The sequence below is a fragment of the Perissodus microlepis genome, chromosome 3, assembly GCF_051167445.1.
Source record: "Perissodus microlepis isolate ML-2025 ecotype Zambia chromosome 3, ASM5116744v1, whole genome shotgun sequence".
NCBI lineage: Eukaryota > Metazoa > Chordata > Actinopteri > Cichliformes > Cichlidae > Perissodus > Perissodus microlepis.
The window spans coordinates 14,368,037-14,388,035 of record NC_140463.1 but is presented as its reverse complement, the minus strand read 5'-3'; the positions used below and the strand labels follow the sequence as shown (position 1 = coordinate 14,388,035).

Below are 19,999 nucleotides of genomic sequence, written 5' to 3'. Positions count from 1 at the left end.
CCTTTCACCTTGCTGTTTCACGGATTTTTTAGTGCAAGTTTGCATGCTTCTTTTTTACATCACATTGTGTCCTGCGTCCTGATCGCTGCAGACGATCTCCTCCATGACGTCTCTCCTGTACAGTACAGAATCGCTACATCGATCGCTAGCAGTGTGACTCTGAAGTGCAGTGCTGTATGTCCACGATGTCCACCAAACGTTTTGCACCATCAAAAAATAAAATTGGCTACTTGATTTCACCTATCGCTGGTTATTTTTAGAACATAACACCCGCAATAAAAGAGGGACCGCTGTTTACAGATACTGAGAATTATAACATTTGAATCCCTTTTCTCTTTTGCTCTGAGGCGCGGGGGGAAAATATCGACAAGTCGATGAACATCATTTACAGATAAATGCCCAAGACATCTATAGAAATGTAAATCGCCACTTGATTCATTCATTTGCTTAACTTGTTTTGGACCGTAAACAGGGCACGAATAGGACACCGGAAACAAAGCTCCCCACAGGAGTTTCCGCACCGGAAGTAGCATATGCTAACGTGCACATAGTCTACTGTTCACTCATATCATGACAAGGGCCATCACTGTTTGGTCTTACTAGTCATCCGCTGCTACATTTGTCATAGTCCAAGATCGAGTCGAGTATATATAATCGGAGACGGATGCTGGTATTAAACCAGGCAAAAACGGCCCTTACAGCAGCAGCTGGTTAGCTGTAGCCAGTGCTAAACCGCTGGCTAAATTCACCGTAATCTTAGACCGACGCTTTAAACGCATCAAAACAACGCAATGACGAACCCAACTGCAGCTAGATCCAGGTAGCTACAGCTAACTAGCACTTAATCGTCTCACTACCTTGACTCACAGCTGCATCGGAGATGATCTCTACAGGTACTAATTTTATGATGTTGCCTAGCAACCACCTATGAATAGACTAAAAGGTTTTAACATTTGTTCACTATAACTATTGTTGGTATGCTGAAAGACTTGGATAAGGTGCGTGCAAGAAAACATTCTTGGGTAAGTACAGGAAAACCTGCAAAACGAGTTGGGTCATAGCTCATAGCTCTACCTGTGGACCACAGGAAAAGTCTGTGGAAACATTTAGAAAGGCGGGACGAAAACGGTTTAATAGTCCACCACCACAACCTGAAAGTCAGTCAAGCCGTGTCAACTGAAGCTGCCTTGTCCTGTGTGATCTCCTCGAGTGAAGCTGAGGTAAGATGCTCATGTTCTTTCTTTATTGAGGAATAATTGGATGGTGGAGAATCTGCATATCTTCAAAAATGTTATCTTAAAACTAAAAAAAAAAAAAAGTTTTCTGTAACAAAGAATAAACCCTCCAGTTATATATTTCTTGGAGTTACGTTCTCTTTAAAAATGTTGTCAGCCTTTTTTTTTTCATTTAACATAAACTGTGACTTTTTGGGGTTATTTTTGTATTACTGTGGGCTGAGTTAGATAAGATAAGATAATCTTTTATAGTCCCACACATGGGAAATTCGTTTTGTCACAGCAGAAAGTGGACAGTGCAAAGTTATATAGCAAAATTGAGAGAAAACTGGAATACAATAAGAGTAATATACTGTACACAACTGTACAGAATAAAATAAAATATACAATAGGATAAAAACAGAATATATACAACTGAGTAAAAATACAACTTTGTCAGAAAAAGAGTATTGCTCTTAGTCTTATTGCACATGTGTGGGGTTGTGTGTGTTTGATCAGCTGCAAAAGTCTTTGTTGTGGAGTCTGACAGCAGTGGGGAGGAAAGACCTGCGAAATCTCTCCGTCCCACATTGTGGGTGCCGCAGCCTGCCACTGAAGGAACTGCTCAGTGCTGTTAGAGTTTCCTGCATGGGGTGGGAGATGTTGTCCAAAAGAGATGACAGCTTAAGCTGGGCAGACACTGTGCAATTTTTTTTTTCAGTCGCGTTATTCAGCTTCTGCTCAAACTGTACGATTGACTCGCAGGGGTTAGAAGTTCGTAGGTCACGATGCAGGGTCTCACACTATACGGCCGATGCTCTGATGCGACCCGAGTGCTCAAACTGTGCGCCCATAAAAATGAAGGTTATAACAGAAAATCTGTCGCTCGCTTCCTCTCTGTCTTTCACTCACACAGACACACACCACCACCATCAACTTTGCTAAATTGCTAATGAAAAACATTGACCAGGCAGCTGTGATTGAGCAGCAGTGTAGGTCCAACTATTTTCCCGGTTGCTGTGGTCGTGATAATTTTGTGAGGCCACATCGAAAACGCTCAGATGAGCCTGCCAAAGTTTTACAAGTTGTGCCTCCATCACTTGTGTCCAAATCACACGCTGCGCTGCCGTGCTACCACCGTCTTTTTCACCGACATTAATGTGTTTGCGCGTGCGCAGTGTGAGCAGCTGCGGTGACACCCTTACAACGGTCATGATGAGGAAATCCTCCCGGCCAAGCGATTGATGATCGGGAGCTGGTCGTGAGGTGTTAATCGCTTCTCATTAACCCACGTATACTACACGATGCACGACACACGATGAAGGCCAAAATCGGGCCAATCACCAAAACGGTCGCCATCCATCCATCCATCCATCCATCCATCCATCCATCCATCTTCATCCGCTTTATCCAAGGCCTGGTCGCGGGGGCAGCAGCCTAAGCAGAGAGGCCCAGACCTCCCTCTCCCCAGCCACCTCCTCCAGCTTATCTGGGGGAACTCCAAGGCGTTCCCAGGCCAGCCGAGAGATATAATCTCTCCAGCGTGTCCTGGGTCTGCCCTGGGGCCTCATCTCAGTGGGACATGCCCGGAACACCTCACCTAGGAGGCGCCCAGGAGGCATCCTTGTCAGATGCCCAAACTACCTCAGCTGGCTCCTTTCGACCTGGTCGCAGGTCTGGTGATACGACCCAAAATCGATCATCGACCTACGGCCTAGAGCGTCCTGGTGCCACGTGCACTTATGGACACTCTTATGTTCGAACAAGGTGTTCGTTATGGCCAAACTGTGATTTGCACAGAAGTCCAATAACAAAACACCGCTCGGGTTCAGATCAGGGAGGCCGTTCCTCCCAATCACGCCCCTCCAGGTCTCGCTGTCGTTACCCACGTGAGCTTTGAAGTCTCCCAGCAGGACAACAGAGTCTCCAGGTGGAGCACCTTCCAGCACCCCCCCCCCCCCCCCCAGGAACTCTAAGGAGGCTGGGTACTCTGAACTGCCACTCGGCGCATAAGCGCAGATGACAGTCAGGACCCGTTCCCCGACCCTAAGGCACAGGGAACAAACCCTCTCATCCACCGGGAAAAACCCCAACGTACCGGCAGCAAGCCGAGGGGATATTAGAATACCCACCCCAGCCCACCACCTCTCACCAGGGGCAACTCCAGACTGAGACAGAGTCCAGCCCCTCTCCAGGAGACTGGTTCCAGAGCTCAAGCCATGCGTAGAGGTGAGCCCGACTATATCTAGCCGGTACCTCTCAACCTCACGCACTAACTCAGGCTCCTTCCCCACCAGAGAGGTGACATTCCATGTCCCTATTGCCAGTCTTGGCAGCCGGGGATCAGTCCGCCAGGGTTTCCGCTCCTGGCCGCCACCCGGCACACAATGCACCCGACCCCTATGGCGCCTCCTGCGGGTGGTGGGCCTGCGGGAGGATGGGCCCATGTCTCCTCTTCAGGCTGTGCCCGGCCGGGCCCCATGGACTAAGGCCCGGCCACCAGACGCTCGCCCTCGGGCACCCTCCCCGGGCCTGGCTCCAGGGCGGGGCCCCGGTAACCCTATCCCAGGCAGGGTAAACTGTTCCCTCGATGTTCTCTTCATAAGGGTCTTCTGAATCTGGTCCCTCACCCAGGAGGTCGCATGACTGAAAAATCAAGAGGTGGGAAGTGGCTGAGGTGTCAGAGGTGGAACAGCAGCAGTGGGGGTGGGTAAGTCTGCAGCTGATGTTGGAGACTGCCTAATGGATGAATCAAATCTCTTGAAGAAATGATTCAGTTCATTTGCCCACATCACATCCCTCCTGGGCAGAGAGTTCTGATGTTTGTGGCCCAAGATGGTACTAAGGCCTCTCCAGACTTCGCCAACGTTGTTTTGCTGAAGCTGGTTCTCCATCTTCTGCCTGTAGCTGTCCTTCCCATTCCTTGTTGAAAACTATTTGCTGTTAAAAAGTTAATAAAACTTTGTGTGCAACCAACATAACAGCCCTCATTCATTGAAGTTAGATTTTCTTCCATCTGCAAATAAATACTCTATTGCTGTGTTTAGCAAAGAGGTCCACTAAAATGGAGATGACTAAAAAACTTTTTACAAGGGCTCCACAGTCTTGTAAAAAGTATGAAGGTAATAACCTGCCAAAAACCAATCGGTACATGTGTTACCAAAACAGAGGAAATTTGATTAGAAAGGAAGTGATTCAGTGTAATAATGAAGAGAATGAGATTGTTTTTTACTTTGAAATGTGTTGTGTTAATATTTTAGTATCCCAGATATCCTCATTAGATGATTATTCCCTTTCAGAAAACAATCAGAAAAGAGAAAAGCATCAAGATGGCGGTAAGTAGCTGTATATACTAAATCATGTATTAGTAGCTTCGTATGATGAAGCTGAAACAAAAAGTGGTTGTGCATTAAAATAAGTAAATTTTATTTATGCAGCACCTTTAATACAGTAATAACAAAGTGCTAATCTCCCCACAGCACCATAAAGAAAAGTGTTTTCTGAAAGTCTAAAAAGATGAGTTTTTAGTTGTTTCTTAAAAGAGTGGACAACTGAGTCCACAGATCTCAAACTCAAAGGTACACCGTTTCCCAGTCTTTGGCAAAACTCTTGTATGATGGCAAATACAGCCAAACTGTTTGCCCAGCAGTTTCAGCTCAAATTGCAGTTCAGGGACAGAGAAGAAAAAATTGTTTTCATCTTTTCTCGGAATACGTGCAAAAGAAGCGGGTATTCTCGGAATTTCCGGGAACGCACGCTTTTTTTTTTTGATGGAGGAACACCAAAGTAATTGCTTATGGAGCTTGCTTCTTCGACATCTTTAAGAGATCTGAACAAATGTCTGTCCTCCTCCAGAACCTTGCAAACGCGCGTTCCAACTTCTTATCTGGTGCGCCTCTTTTATTTTAATGGCAAATGCGCACCTGCGGACCATTTATGTGATGCCCCTACTATAAATAATAAATTAATCTTATGATATATTTCCATAAATAAACAATTAAATTCAGTTAAGTTTTATTTATATAGAGCCAAATCACAACAAATGCCCTAAGAATAAGCACTCGATGACAGATCCTATTAAATTATTAAACTCCAGAAATTGGCTTATGGAGGGGCAGCCATCTCTGCCACTGGTTGTGGACGATGGAAGAGAAGAGAGCAGAGAGACAGGACAAAAGACAAACTATACCTGACCTAACTAAATAATTTATATAGAAGAATATGGAAGATAAGAAAAACTAAATTGTTTTCCATATTCATTCCTTTATAGTTTCCTTTAGTCCCTTTAGTTTTTCCTTTAGTAGTTGCGGGCATTCTAGTCTTCTGCAATCCACCAGGGGGTGCTGCAGCAATCCTTTCTTTCTACAGCCTTGCAGCGCACATATGGTTTGTGTTTTGTCTGTCATAGTGCATATAATTGATAATGATCAGTTTGAATGTTATATTAATGATGCTGCTGTATATGGTTTATAAGAGCGGTGAAGACAGAGCTCCCACTACTGTTAGCAACAACACTGACCAGGCCCTGGAGGAAGATTCAAGCCAAGAACAACAAGCTTTACAGGAACAGGTCAGCAGACAAGACACAGACACCCAGCAGTTGACACATCAGCTCTTAAGGTCACACAGAATGCAAAACCAGGACCCCTCACAACCAGAACAACGTGTCCAGAATGTGATCCTCATTGACTCCAATGGAAAATTCATAAATGAGAGGAAACTCTTCCCCAATCACAAAGTGGTTAAACCTGATTGCCCAAACACTCAAAAAGCCATCGAACTTCTGTCAGAGGAGCATTTGGGAACCCCGAGCCACATCATCATCATCATCCCCACTGGCTGCTGTCAGCTGAGGCAAGAGCAGGGCAGACTGTCAGAATATTTCTAAAGAGTCATAGAGAAAGCTAAATTGTTGATGTCTGGTGAGGATAGAAATGTGTCCCTACACTAGTAATATTTATCACTGCAATTTGAAAAAGTCTACATTGCACCCATTACATTCCTCTATCAAACAAAACACTTGTAACACCTTATGCTCTTCTGTAACAACAAACACATTACAGGATTATTAGGCAGAGTATGTATTGCTTTGTCATTTATTACCTTGATATTTGTCACTTGCATTAACCCACTTAAGAAGTTTGTGCATCTTTCTTCATCAGGACAGTGCTGGTGGCAGCAGCAGAGTGAAAACAGAACCAGAGGAAGTGACAGCCTCTCAGGTGAGCTCCTGGATGATTCCATTTTAAAAAAAATCAACTAAATATGAAATAGTCTAAGGAGCTTTGGAAAGAAAAGCGTCTGGACTTCTTTGAGACATTTCACTTCATTTATATTTCACCTTAATATCTGTCATTTGTGCAGGGATTTACACCAGTTCCACAATGTGTGAAGAAGGAAAATGACAGTGATTCCATTGTAAGTATATCCTGTTACATTACATGAATATTCTGCTCTGCCTTGCTTTTTAAGCACCACTCTGTTTCTAACCATCTCTTTAATATCCTCTAGGTCGAACACTCACATGAATTCACAGTGAAATTTGGTCAAGATAGTTATGAATACACTGTTCAGTGTGATCAGCCCTGCACAGTTCTAGAAGCCATAAAATCAAATAAGAAATACAATGAGAAGATTACGTATGCAGATGAGAACATTATCATTCAGCTAGGTAAAGAGGATAAGAAGTCAATTGTTGCAACACATTTCCCCTGTTCTTGTATTGATGATGGTGAGTGTCTGATCATATCATGTAGAGCAGAAAAAGTTGAAGGTAAAGTCCAACATTCCAAAACAGTGCATCCAAAAGAGCACTATTCTTTCTTCTATATAGACACAGTTGGTGGGCTATACACTAAAACAAAAAAACTTTTTAAAAATAATGATGTAAAACAGTTCAAGAACCTCTGTGTTTATGGAGAAAAGGGAATAACTGTGGCTGAGGCTCTGAAGAGAGACAGTCGCTTCATTGATGACCTTGGCAACTTTGAGCTGTCCAACAATCAGGATCCCAAACGCCTCACTGTATGCACACAAAAGGTAGAAACACTACACCGGGAACAATTCAAGATACGCCTTCCAAAAGTTAAAAAAGAAAACAATGGAAAGTCACAAGAAAGCCCAACAAATAATTCTCAAAGTAAGTGTGAAAGAAGATCAGGGTCAGAGATCGTCTATTTAGCACAACAGGAGGGAATCCGTGTAAAAACCGCAGTGAAAGAAACCAGCAGTGATGTTGATAGAAACAAGATTTATGAACTACTGCGTGAGCAGTTTCCAGATCTGAAACGATGGATGGAGAGTAGATTCCCTGGTGATTTGTATCAGGAAGCACTGAATCTCAGGAAGGAAAACTTTGGAAAGATCCAGCAGTCCTTCAGTGAAGTTCACAGAGTCAGGAAGCTGCTAGAACTGGGAAAGTCAGTTTGCAAAGTAATTGTTAAGGATGTTTCTATGGGAACAGGCTTCGTGCTGTTTGATACTTTCATCCTGACTAGCGCACATTTGTTTGATGGTTACGTTGAAGGAAAGGCGCTGCAGCAGGATGTAGAAGTGCTTGCTGTATTTGACTACGAGAAGTCTGAGCCAGAAACAAATTTCTACTACTTTAGAGCAGAGAATACATTCACTGACTTTGATGCTGATCTAGATTATGCAGTTCTGGAGCTCAACCCTGAAGGCTCAAAACCAAACCAGCAAACAAGAGCACAGAACATAAAGGTCCCACCAGGGCTGCTCAGTGAGTTTGGACCACTGCCTGCCAATGGTGAAGCCTGCATCATTGGACACCCAGCAGGGGGGGTGAAAAAAATGGATCCTACATGTATCATTGAGACAGATAAGAGAGGGCAGGCTATTGATGAACATTTGTATCAGTACAAAAACCTGCTCATCATCAAAACAATCAGTGATTGGCTCAAAGAGCATGGCATTAATGACATATTGATAAGTGGACGTAAAGCAGGAAAGGTAGCGACCTACCACACTTTCATGTATCACGGTGCCTCTGGTTCTCCAGTGTTTGATGGACTTGGCAGAGTTTTTGGTTTGCACACTGCAGGTTATGTCTGTGATTCAGTCAACAGTGATGAGAGCATCATTGAATATGCCATTCCTCTTCTTACTATATTTGAAAACTTTGTGGAAAATCTAAAGGAAAGTGAAAATAAGGAGCTGTTGAAGAAAGTTGAGAAGGCAGCAAAAAGAAACCCACACCTGAAAGATACTCAATGCTGAGGAGCCAATGGAAGTCAGTTAGGTATACAGATTAGGGCAAGTGGCAAACTATTTCTGATTTCAGAGATTCCTTTTTTTCTAATGCATTATTCTTCAAAGAATTGAACACATAAGATGTAACCTGAACCTGTGCCTCTGGGGACCTGTGGTATAAGGCACAGGAGGATTTGAAGCTTAGTGAAGTTACTGTAGCCCTATACTGAGAGAGATTACAGTCAAAGCTTACACTGCAGACATAACCTCATGCTGAGTAAAATAATTTATATAATAAGAAAATTTCTGACTTTGCGACTGAAAAACACAGATACTTTGTATTTACCCTTAAAGGCACACTACAGCTGGCCTTAGTTTAATGTTTAGATTTTAGTAGAAGTTTCTACTTAGTGGGTGTGTAGCTTTCTGTTCAGATGTATTACCCAGGGTTTTTATTATGTCTGTTTTTTTTTGTTTTATAACTACTGGTGGAATGAAAACCATCCTTTGAAAATCATGTTTATTTTTACCCCTTGTGTTTTAACATTGCTGTGTATGTTTAGTACAATGTAATACAAACCATATGCTGTTAACCTGTTTGTGACATGTTTAGTGTTGTCATTATGAACTGTAATGTTTCTTTGTTTTAAACTTTCCTTCCTGTTGAAAAAGGAAATTTGTTTATTTCAAGTCAAGATTATTTGCACTCTATTCTTGAAAAACCCACACAGGAAAAGATTTTCTGTCAGACACATTTTTTGAGGTTTGGTGTACATGTCTTTTTGGCAAAACTTCCCAAAGATAAAACCTGTCATAGTGAGTAACACCAATCCTTTTCTCCTGTTATTATTTCAGTTCTGAATAAAATTTAAAAAAATAAATGCTAAACTCACCTTCATGTTAGAGTGGTTCAATTGTCCGACGAGGCTGCCGGACACTGGCGCCACCAGGCCCTCTGACCACCACCAGTAGGCAACGGATGAAGTGTCTTGCCCAAGGACACAACGACCGAGACAGTCCAAGCCGGGGCTCGAACCGGCAACCTTCCAATTACAAGGCGAACTCCCAATGCTTGAGCTACGATCGCTGGTCGCATAAGCGTACGACAAGCGGGCAATACGCCAGATAGAGAGTCGGCACGACAGGCTGGAGAAGACTCACTCACCACAGCGAGGTCCGACTGGAGTGTAAGCCGGTGAAGCAGGCAACATGCCAGGGGAACACAGCCTGCAGTAGCAGGTCAAGCTAGGAATGAGACCTGTCCATCCACAGAGCCAAAGCCGCCCCGTGCTGTCGACAGACAGGGAGGGGGGCTGGCAGCCAGAGGTGGGTAGTAACAAGTTATATTTACTCCGTTACAGTTACTTGAGTACATTTTTGAAAAAAATGTACTTTTAAAGTACGATACTTTTTACTTTTACTTGAGTACATTTGTGAAGAAGAAACGGTACTTTTACTCCGCTACATTTGCAAAATTTGACTCGTTACTTTTTAAAAAAATAATTAGTTTAACACATTAGATAACATGCCGCCAGTGGAGTTTCCGGTAACTTTTTTACCAATCAGATATGGCCATGCAGTCACATGACCAGTTTGAAACTGTGGCGGACAGAGCCGCCCAAGCATTTCAAAGTAGCAGCGGACACACGGAAAGAAAAAACCCATGAAAACATGGCAGAGCCAGTCGTCTACGCTAGAGCTGAGGAGGATGACCACCCTTGGCCTCACATACAAAGAATGTTTTGCTTAAAAGCAGTACAAAAGAACAGCTATGTCTTCAGCGTCGGTGTCTTCAGTGAGAGCCAAAACAACAACTTTTCAGCGTGAAAAAACTCAGCTCGTGTAACCTGAGGAAAGGGTAAGTTTTCTCTAAATATCTTTTTAGCTGTGGTTAGCTGGATGTCAGTCTTATGTTACAGCAGCGGTGTCGAGCGCAAGCTGCGAGTGCAGCTTGGGCTGTCCTTTTAACTGCTCGCATGGTTAATGACGCTAGAGTTCCACGCACATGCAAACAGCTCGTCTCTACTGCTTTAACTGTTAAAACAGAAGGCAATACTGCGGCTGACAGGCTTTATTATGTGAAACAGCAGCTTGTTTAGTTTAAACAGTCTGCATTCAGCTGGGCAAACACTGTGCAATTTTTTTCAGTTGCGTTATTCAGCTCCTGCTCAAACTGTACAATTGAATCTCAGGGGTTAGAAGTTCATAGGTCACGATGCAGGGTCTCACACTATACAGGCTGATGCTCTGATGCGACCTGAGTGCTCACACTGTGCGTCCATAACATGAAGCTTATCATACAAAATCTGTCTCTCGCTCTCCCTCTCTCTGTCTTTCACTCACACAGACACACACACACACCATCAACTTTGTTAAATTACTAATGAAAAACATTGACCAGGCAGCTGTGATTGAGCAGCAATGTCCATCCAACTCTTTTCATGGTTGTTGTAGTCGTGATAATTTTGTGAGGCCACATTGAAAAGCCTCGGATACGGAAGCGTAGAGCTGCCACCCAGGCAAAAGAAAAATAGAAAAGTGGAAAAGTATATTGTTCTAACAATATACTTTTCACGTTTGAACAATATAATATCATGTTATTACAATATACAGAATTATCACGTTCGTACAATATAAATATTATATAGGCTACATCGCAGCTCCAGTCACACTTCCATCACCGTCTTTCTCGTCTTTTCCCAGAGTAACAGCCAAACAGGAGGATCTATTGGCTAGCACTGCTTAGCCTTGCACGCATTCTCATTTTAAACTTAATCTGGAATTCATTGCAAACTGTTTGTGCGGGATATGAATGACAAGATTTTGTTTTTCTACAAGAGTTAGTAAAAAACATCTTCAGTGTGATCAAATCTTCTTGCCAAACATCCACAGCTGCAGTGTATACAGCACTATAATGACCAGACCTAATTCTTTTGAAAACCATACATCTTTCCAGAGGTCTCAACTTCATCAGACATCACCTAGACTCAGAGCTGGATGAGGCCAGCACAAACAGCAGCCTAACCGACTAAGATGATGGATCCATGGGGTCAGGAAAGCCAGAAGCAGAGCTGGAGAGGTACCTTTCATGTCCATTCACTGGAGGTGTGGCTCTATTACATGGCGTTCCTCACATCAAGAAGCTGTCGATCAAAATCAATACAGCTCTTCATGCATCTGGAGTTTGTGAAGGACTTCTCAGTCATGCAGGACTCCTGTTCACTGCTAAACAGTTAGAGCTTCACAGAAAGAACCTTGAGAGCAAACTGCTGCTGAAGCTTAACCATCACCTCACTGAGTTAAGAAATGGCACATTTTTGCTAAATATGCAGAAATAGATGCACACCCATACAACTTATGGTAAACTGAGCTGCCTTGTATGAACATATGTTGAAGCTGCCTCGTTCTAATGGTTTCTCTGAGGCTACTGTGCCATTTGGAGCAAAAATGAATATAAAGTTTACAGCATATCTTGTCACTGGAAATTGTTTGCACTGTTTATATATTTATATTATTTACTGTAGGTATTGGTGAAAAAAGCTTGCTTGAAAAATGTTGTGGAAATCTGAAATCTGGAAATTAGAATTGTTGTGCCTTATTTTGTTGATGTTTTTACATATATTCCTTTTTAAAATACAAAAATGTGTATATTTATTTATTTTTGTTTGTCTGATAGCATTTATTTATAAAATAAATCAGACATCTCAAACAGTTACTCGCTACTTGAGAGTTTTTACTCTTACGCGAGTAACTTTTTTGAAGACTACTTTTCACTTTTACTTGAGTAATAATATTTTAAAGTAATGCTACTCTTACTTGAGTACAATTTTTGGATACTCGACCCACCTCTGCTGGCAGCCTAGCCTGCTGAAGTGGAGGGCTGAGTAAGGCGACGATCTGAAAGTCCACCCCCAGCACTGTCACTACGTGCTGTCCGCAGACAGATGAGCCTCAAGAGTGAACTCAAACGAGACACTTAAGGTCAGTCATAAGTCCCAGCTCACTGAGTGGGCCTGTGTTGGCCGTGTAAGCCTGTGACACACAGGCAATGCACCAGACAGGGAGCCAGCGTTGTAGGCTGGAGAGCTCTTACTCACTGGCTGAAGTATCAGACACAGCGAGATCTGACAAGCGTGTAAACGCACGGCACGTGGTTAGCACGCCAGAAAGCACAGGCGGTTGGCTAGGACGAGCCCGCGTGCATGCTCCCCAAGGATCCCCAGCTGGGGCCTGGGGTGCCCAGGGCCAGAACCCAGAATCCCAGGGGCAGAGTAAGGAGAGGAAGCGTAGCTCACCGAGCTGCTGAGTGGGGACCCCACTGGCTGCACAACCCTGCAAGAAGCGGGCAACGCCAAACAGGGAGCCAGCGCTGCAGGCTGGATAACACTCACTCGCTGGCCGACATATCAGACACAACGAGGTCCAACTGGTGTGTAAGCCGGCGAACTGCAGGCAATACGCTAGGGGAGCACAGCCTACCAGGCCACTCGAGCATGGCAGCTGGCTATCACTGTGAAAGAAACCTGCGAAATGCGGACGATGCTGCAGACGGGAAGTTGGGGCTGCCGGCCGGAGAAGCGGCGTCATAACAGATCCCCGCCTGGCACTAAGCAGTGACACATTGCCAGGGAGAGAGAGCCTGCCACAGCAGCTCGGCCACTCAGTGGATGGCTGAGGTAGGACAAGGCCCAAGGCCTCTCCCAGTAGCTGAGCATCCAACCTGCACCATCCCACGACAGGGGAGGGGCTGGTTGCTCAGTTCACTGAGGGCCCAAGTGTGGAGCGACTCAAGGTTCGTCACCAGCAAGAGTGGGCCCAAATAGAGACACTTGTGGACAGTCGCGAGGTCTGACTGGCATGTAAGCCAGTGAACCATGGGCAATACGCCAGAGGAACACAGCCCACAGCAGCAGCAGGAGGGAGGAGGACTGGAGGACAGCTGAGCCTAGTGTCCAAGTCCTCCCCGCCTCACCTGAACACAGCTGTCTCCACACGCCTGCACAGGCCCCTCAGCACAGCGAAGTGGCTGCAGGGTAGACAGCCAAGCATCATAAACATCAACCGCCTGACAATCAACCTCCACCGACCCAGGCCTCGCAGTGGCAGGGCCATGTGAGGGAACGCTGTGGGAGGGGCCCAGAAACCAGACAACCCAGTCCACCCATATCGGCCCCACTCCAGTGGCAGCCAGAGGGGATGATTGTGTCAGTTTTTATCGCCATTTTAATGATGATGAATGATTTAGAGCTTTACAACAGCACTGTCTGAGATAAAAGAAGGGAGATTGATTTACTTTAATAAGTTTTAATATATTTTTAGTTTTAGATTTGACAAGGCAACCAATGTTTTCCTTGCTTGTCCAGACAGAAATGGTACTGATTTACAGTACCATGCAAAAGTTTTAGGCAGGTGAGAAATAACGCTGTAAGCAAAGAATGCTTTCAAAAATGGAAGTGTTAATCATTTATTTTCATCAATCAGCAAAATGCATTGAATGAACAAAAGAGAACTCTAAATCACATCAATATTTGGTGTGACCACACTTTGCTTTCTTCTAGGCACACTTGCACACAGTCTTTGAAGGAACTCGGCTGGTAGGTTGTTCCAAACATCTTGGAGAGCTTACCACAGATCTTCCGTGGATGTAGGCTTCCTCACATCCTTCAGTGTCTTCTTGTAATCCCAGACACACTTGATGATGTTGAGATCAGGGCACTGTGGGGGCAATACCATCACTCCCAATTAGAGATGGACCGATCCGATATTACGTATCGGTATCGGTCCGAAACTGACCCAAATTACTGGATCGGATATCGGCGAGAAATAAAAAAATGTAATCCGATCCATTAAATATCAAAAAAGCACCTCACAAAACTTGCTACACGGCGTAACTCGGCTCATAACCTAGCACGTCTCAGCAGTATGCATCACGTGATAGAGCGGCTGTGTGTATTTGTAGCTTCGCTACCAAACCAGCATTTCATCTCCTAGGAAGTTATCCCAGAGAGAAGTAAAGCAAGTGTGTAAGTTCATCTCTGAATGTTTGTAAAGCATTTTAGCGTTAAGCTTAATAACCGATATATGGAGCGACTGCCTCTCTCTCTCTCTCTCTCCTGCTGCTACTTCAATCATGAAACTGCTTAATGATCAGCTGATCGGCTTTTCTGTCGCGAGTCCGTCTCTCTTCTTAGTTTTTGGCCCACTTCTCACCAGAAAGAGGAAACCAGCGGTTGAACAACAGCAGCACTATTAAGCTTGATAAGCTGTTGTTAGAATTTATTTAATATTACTTTCTACACCAGGATCCTTTTCTACGTAGCTGGTAACTGTGCAGGGGCGGATCTAGCAAAGTTTAGCCAGGGGGGCCGATAGGGCATGAACAGGGAAAAGGGGGCACAAAGACATACTTTTCTTTCTTATTCTCATTTAAAATGTCTAGCTTTTAATAAATAATTATCTGAATCTTAGACCCAAAGTTTTAATCTGATGTAAAATATATAATAGTCCATTACTGTATATAGTAACTGTTAAGTCTAATATACCCTACTAAGCTATACTACTTTTTCCTTTGGGGAGATACCATCTGTGCAGTCTGCAATTCTGTTGAAGAAAGATGTTGAATCTATTTAATTATTCTTGAAAAATAATTTATTTCTGTGCATTTTTCCCACTGCATCAAATTAAATTTGATTACATTGATTAAGCATCATGAGGAAGAGGCTGGTTCCCTATTTTTTTTTTTGCTGGGAGTTTGCAACCCTATTAGTTAGGTTGCTTAATATTTCTGCTAAGTACTCTTTAAAATACCAGAATAGGGAGAATGGAGTAGGTTTAAGTTTATTAGATTGATCAGTTTTGCTGAACTATGAAATATTTTGGGCGCAGTGTATTTTTTACATACAGGTATAACAGAATAGCTTTAGTGTTGTTATTTATTTAAACTTGAGTGTAAACTTATACAAAATGCAGCAAGCTATTAAAAAAACGTTTTATTGATTAAAAAATACACTATATCGGATTCATATCGGTATCGGCAGATATCCAAATTTATGATATCGGTATCGGACATAAAAAAGTGGTATCGTGCCATCTCTACTCCCAATACTCCTTGTTCTTCTTTACACAGATAGTTCTTAATTACTTTGGCTGTATGTTTGGGGTTGTTGTCCTGCTGCAGAATACATTTGAGCAAGGGTGTAGATTTGGTTGTGGCATTGGTGGGGACGGATGATTCGACCACCGAACCCTGCCCTGTTTCTTTTTTTTCCTTTTTGTCTTTGCTTCTTGATGAAAAAAAAGGAGAAATATACTTGCCTACATATGCTATTCTACATGCTTTTAAACCATTTAAAATTACAATTCATAGTTTTATATGTGAATTAAATAATGTTAAATTACTATTAAACAAATGACTGACTAAGTATTTTAGACTTTAGTTTACGTCAGCTATATTCCATATAAATCAGGTATCACACAAAAATAAAAATAGCTTCAAATACAGTCATGACAATAAAAGAATATGACTTTAAGGACTTAACAACATTACTTCAGTTATAGTACACCGACATCTCTGATACATTAGCACTAAGGGAACACTGAATGACCTGGTGGTTTTTGTCCATAAAACTACTGATCTAAGATTACCACAAAGTAAAAGATCTCTCAGCAAAATTATGCAACAGTTTAGGCACTATTGCCCCGATCAAATCGGTGAGCTGGGATGTTTTATTCCAAACATGAACTACTGTTACAGCAACAGACATGGACTACTGGTGTCCCACACAACAACTCAATGTCCACTATGTGAAGGAGCCAAACACATGCCTGCTCCTCTCGTTAACTGAGATAAAGCTGGCATATTTGTTTTACATCTATACTGTCCAGTCTCTCCTGGTGGACATGGTACAGCCTCTGTAAACTAATATCCTGGCTTGCTCGAGGCTGCCGTTTTCTCTGACAGTTTCAATCAAAATTAGAAATGCTACTCTGGGAGACTGAGATAACTAATAGTGCTGCATGTTGTGCAGTTAGTTTCCAAAACACGTTATTCATGGTTACATACATTTTTAGACTGATGTGGGCCAAAGCCTAACATAGCCTGTAACGTTATTTTGACGGGCACATTTTATGAGTGAACTTGGCTTTAAGTGACTTACAGGTTTCTTTGAAAAATACTTTCTTATGTCCAGGTTCTTCCTTTTTGCTGACGTCCTCCTCTCCTCCTTGCAGGTCTTCGTAGCGCAGGCTTGCCGCTGCTAAAACTAAACAGAGCTCCCTGAAAGGCACAGCCAATCACATTGGCCATATTTGTCACATGATGTAGGAGAGAACGTAATTTAACTCTTTCTGCACCGCTAGGTGAATGAGACGTGGACAGATCATTTTTTTCTTTCTATCGGGTTTGTTTTTCTTTACTCGAAGAGATAAAATTATTGGTGGGGACAATTCAATAATCGCTGGATATTGGTGGGGACATGTCCCTTCCGTCCATGCCAAATCTACGCCCTTGCATTTGAGGCCAATAAACAGTCAAAAAAAAGAAAAAAAAAAGCATTCTTTATTTTCCTGTTTACAGCATTTTTTTTCACACCTTCCTGAAACTTTTGCACAGCACCCTATATGCCCAGATCCAGTTTTGAAAACTCCAGCACACTGGCGAGGCAAATATAGATTTTTAAACTGTTATTGCATTTAATGAGTTTGACACTTTCTTATTTTTAAGTTATATCTGTATTTATTCTGCTTTTAACACAGATTGAACTACGTTTGCTATATTCTGAACTTGGATTTTTGTTTGAAGATACATTAAAGGCCTGACACAGAAAATCACTTCTTCAGGACTTCAATGGCAGAATCATCAGAGTTTGTGTATTTGCCACATGGTACAGTGAGTAAAGAAGATCTGTATTAAAAAATATAAAATAATAATGATTGAAGCAGCTGTAGAAACATCTTACATACTCTGACTTTATGTTTATGATATCAGAAGAAAATGTTTCCCGGGAAATGGCAAAAGATAACTGAGGACGTCAGGCCCTTTTTGGGGAAGAAAATTGTAAGTAACAGCTTGTCTAATAATACTACAGTATTCATGCTTCATCATTTGTCTTCTGTCTGGTTTCATTTGTATGTGCACATGTTTTTATCAGGGCAGTCCTAGTCCAGACAGCCGCAGAGTGAGCATGCAGCTAGAGGGAGCTCCAGCCTCTCGGGTGAGGCCACATCAATGTGACCTGAGCTGACTGGAAGATACATACATCTTTAAGTTTTTTGTGTTTTTGATATGTAATATTTAGTCCAGTGCAACGCATAGTTTGACCTTAGAAATAAATATAAATCTTTCCCTTACTGACATTGTCAAACAACTCTTCAATAGGGTTATTCAGTAATTCTAATAGTTACCACATTAAACTGAAAATATACTTTGTTTTCTTATTTTGCAGACTGCTACACCTCATCCAGTGACAATGAAGGAAGAGAATGGTGATGCCTATAAGGTGCATATTCCCTTTTGTACAAAATACACTTCATTTCAATACCACAAAAGTTTGAAACTTCCATTTCTCCACTCTGATTTCCTGCAGGAACCACATGGACATCAGTTCAGAGTGAAGTTCAGTTCTGATGACACATACACCATTGACTGTGTTCAACCCTGCACAGTGCTGGAGGCCATAACATCTTCAAATAAGTATAAGAAGATGGTTAAGGGTGCTGATGGAAATGTTATCATTCAGATGGGTACAGGAGACGACGTATCAATTGTTCCAACACATTTCCCGTGTTCTTGTGTTGGGGATCATGAGGTTCTGACCATTTCATGTAAATCAGAAAAAGTAGAATCGGCTTAAGTCCAAGATTCCAAAATAGTACATCCAAGAGATGCCTATTCTGTCTTTTACTTTGATACAAAGGGAGGACTAAATGCCAAAAAAAAAAACATTTTAAAAGTGGAACTTTAAAACAGTTCAGGTATCTCTGTGTTTACGGAGAGAAGGGGATAACTGTGGTGGAGGCTCTAAAGAGAGATGGCCGCTTCACTGATGACCTGGGCTACTTTGAGCTGGTCAACATCAATGACAAATGTAAGACTGAGTGCACAGACAAAATTGATAATCTGGAAAATAAGAAATTCCAGATATGTCTTCCACGAGGAGCAAATGCTGAAGCAAAAGAATTAAATCAACAGCCTGACCATGTACAACTCAAACAGCAAAAACCAAAACAAGCATCAAATAATGCACAATGAAAGACGGAAATAAGATTAATCTAAATGTAGCACAGAGGACAGGAATCAGTCTAAAAAGAGCAGCCAAATAAAGCGGCAGCAGCATTGAGAACATTTATGAACTACTGCGTGCCCAGTGTCCACCTCACATGGAAAGTAGATTACCTGGGAATTCTTTACAGGAAGCATTTAACCTGAGGAAGGAGAACATTGGAAAGATCCAGGAGTCTTTTAGTGGAATTCACAAAGTCAGGGAGCTGCTAAAGCTGAGCAAGTCAGTTTGTCTCATAACTGGTTCCTCCATAAAGCAGGGCACAGGCTTTGTGCTTTTTGACAACTATGTCTTGACGAATGCCCACTTATTTGAAGACTGGGTTTAATCAAAATTACCTAATTGTCATGAATCTGTAAACGTTACTGCTGTCTTTAACTTTGAAAAACACGAATCAGAGAAGAACAAGATTAATGCCAAGGTGTTTTTTGGCAACAAGAAGTTTGATTACATCATACTTAAGCTAGAAACAGAGGAAGTGCCACCAGGGCTCCTCAAGAGATTTGGACCTGTACCTTCAGACGGTGAGGCCTGTATCGTTGGACACCCAGGAGGGTGAGTGAAAAAAATGGATCCTATATGTATCATTGAGAAAGACAGACGAGAGGAGGCTGTTAATAAAAATTGTGAGGACATCAAGGAATACTTCATCACTCTTTATGCAGTCAATCAGGTGATCAAAAATAACCCATTTGAAAATATCTATGTGACCTACAACTTTTTCATGTATCACGGCTCTTCTGGCTGCCCAGTTTTCGATGGTCATGGACGAGTGTTTGGTTTGCACACTGGTGGATATTTCTTTGGGCTTCTAAAGCCTAATCAGAGTGTGCTCAAGTATGCCTTTCCTCTGCTCACTCTATTTGAAAACTTTGTGGATAATCTGAAGAAAGAGGGCTATGGGGAGGTGGTGGAAAGAGTTGAGGAGGAGGCAAAGGGAAATTCACACCTAGAAAACATTATTGCATGTTTTGTGGCGTCAAAGCAAGACATACCTGAGGCACTGTTGGAAGAATGCTCGGATAAAATGGAGTGAGACTGAAATACTCGAGGCTGAGCTTAGTTAGGTAGCCAGATCTAAAAATTTTCCAGCAAGAGGGAAAACATATATAGTTATAAAGAGACTGAATGATTATAGTAATTAGAAATAATAAAATTCTATCTTCTGTTTTGTACATACCAGAGTATTTTTCTCCCTGAAGGCAGCAGTATCCAATTGGTTCAGGTTGTCTGTTTGTCTGTCTGTTAGCATCCACAGCTTTTAAGATATGATGTTGTGTAATGTCTTGTGAAAAT

The 19,999-nt window shown here is 42.5% G+C and overlaps 3 pseudogenes across 1 annotated transcript; all 3 read left to right on the top strand.

Moving 5' to 3' along the window:
- Positions 1-1,067: 1,067 nt before the first annotated feature.
- LOC146390072 (serine protease FAM111A-like) lies at positions 1,068-9,951 on the top strand (annotated as a pseudogene). The gene is made up of 6 exons (XR_014799790.1): positions 1,068-1,220; positions 4,514-4,549; positions 5,689-5,784; positions 6,377-6,436; positions 6,579-6,632; positions 6,726-9,951. The product of XR_014799790.1 is annotated as a serine protease FAM111A-like (transcript).
- Positions 9,952-17,415: 7,464 nt separating this feature from the next.
- On the top strand, positions 17,416-18,672 carry LOC146390071 (serine protease FAM111A-like; annotated as a pseudogene).
- A 128-nt stretch (positions 18,673-18,800) lies between these two features.
- LOC146390070 (serine protease FAM111A-like) lies at positions 18,801-19,739 on the top strand (annotated as a pseudogene).
- Positions 19,740-19,999: the final 260 nt, after the last annotated feature.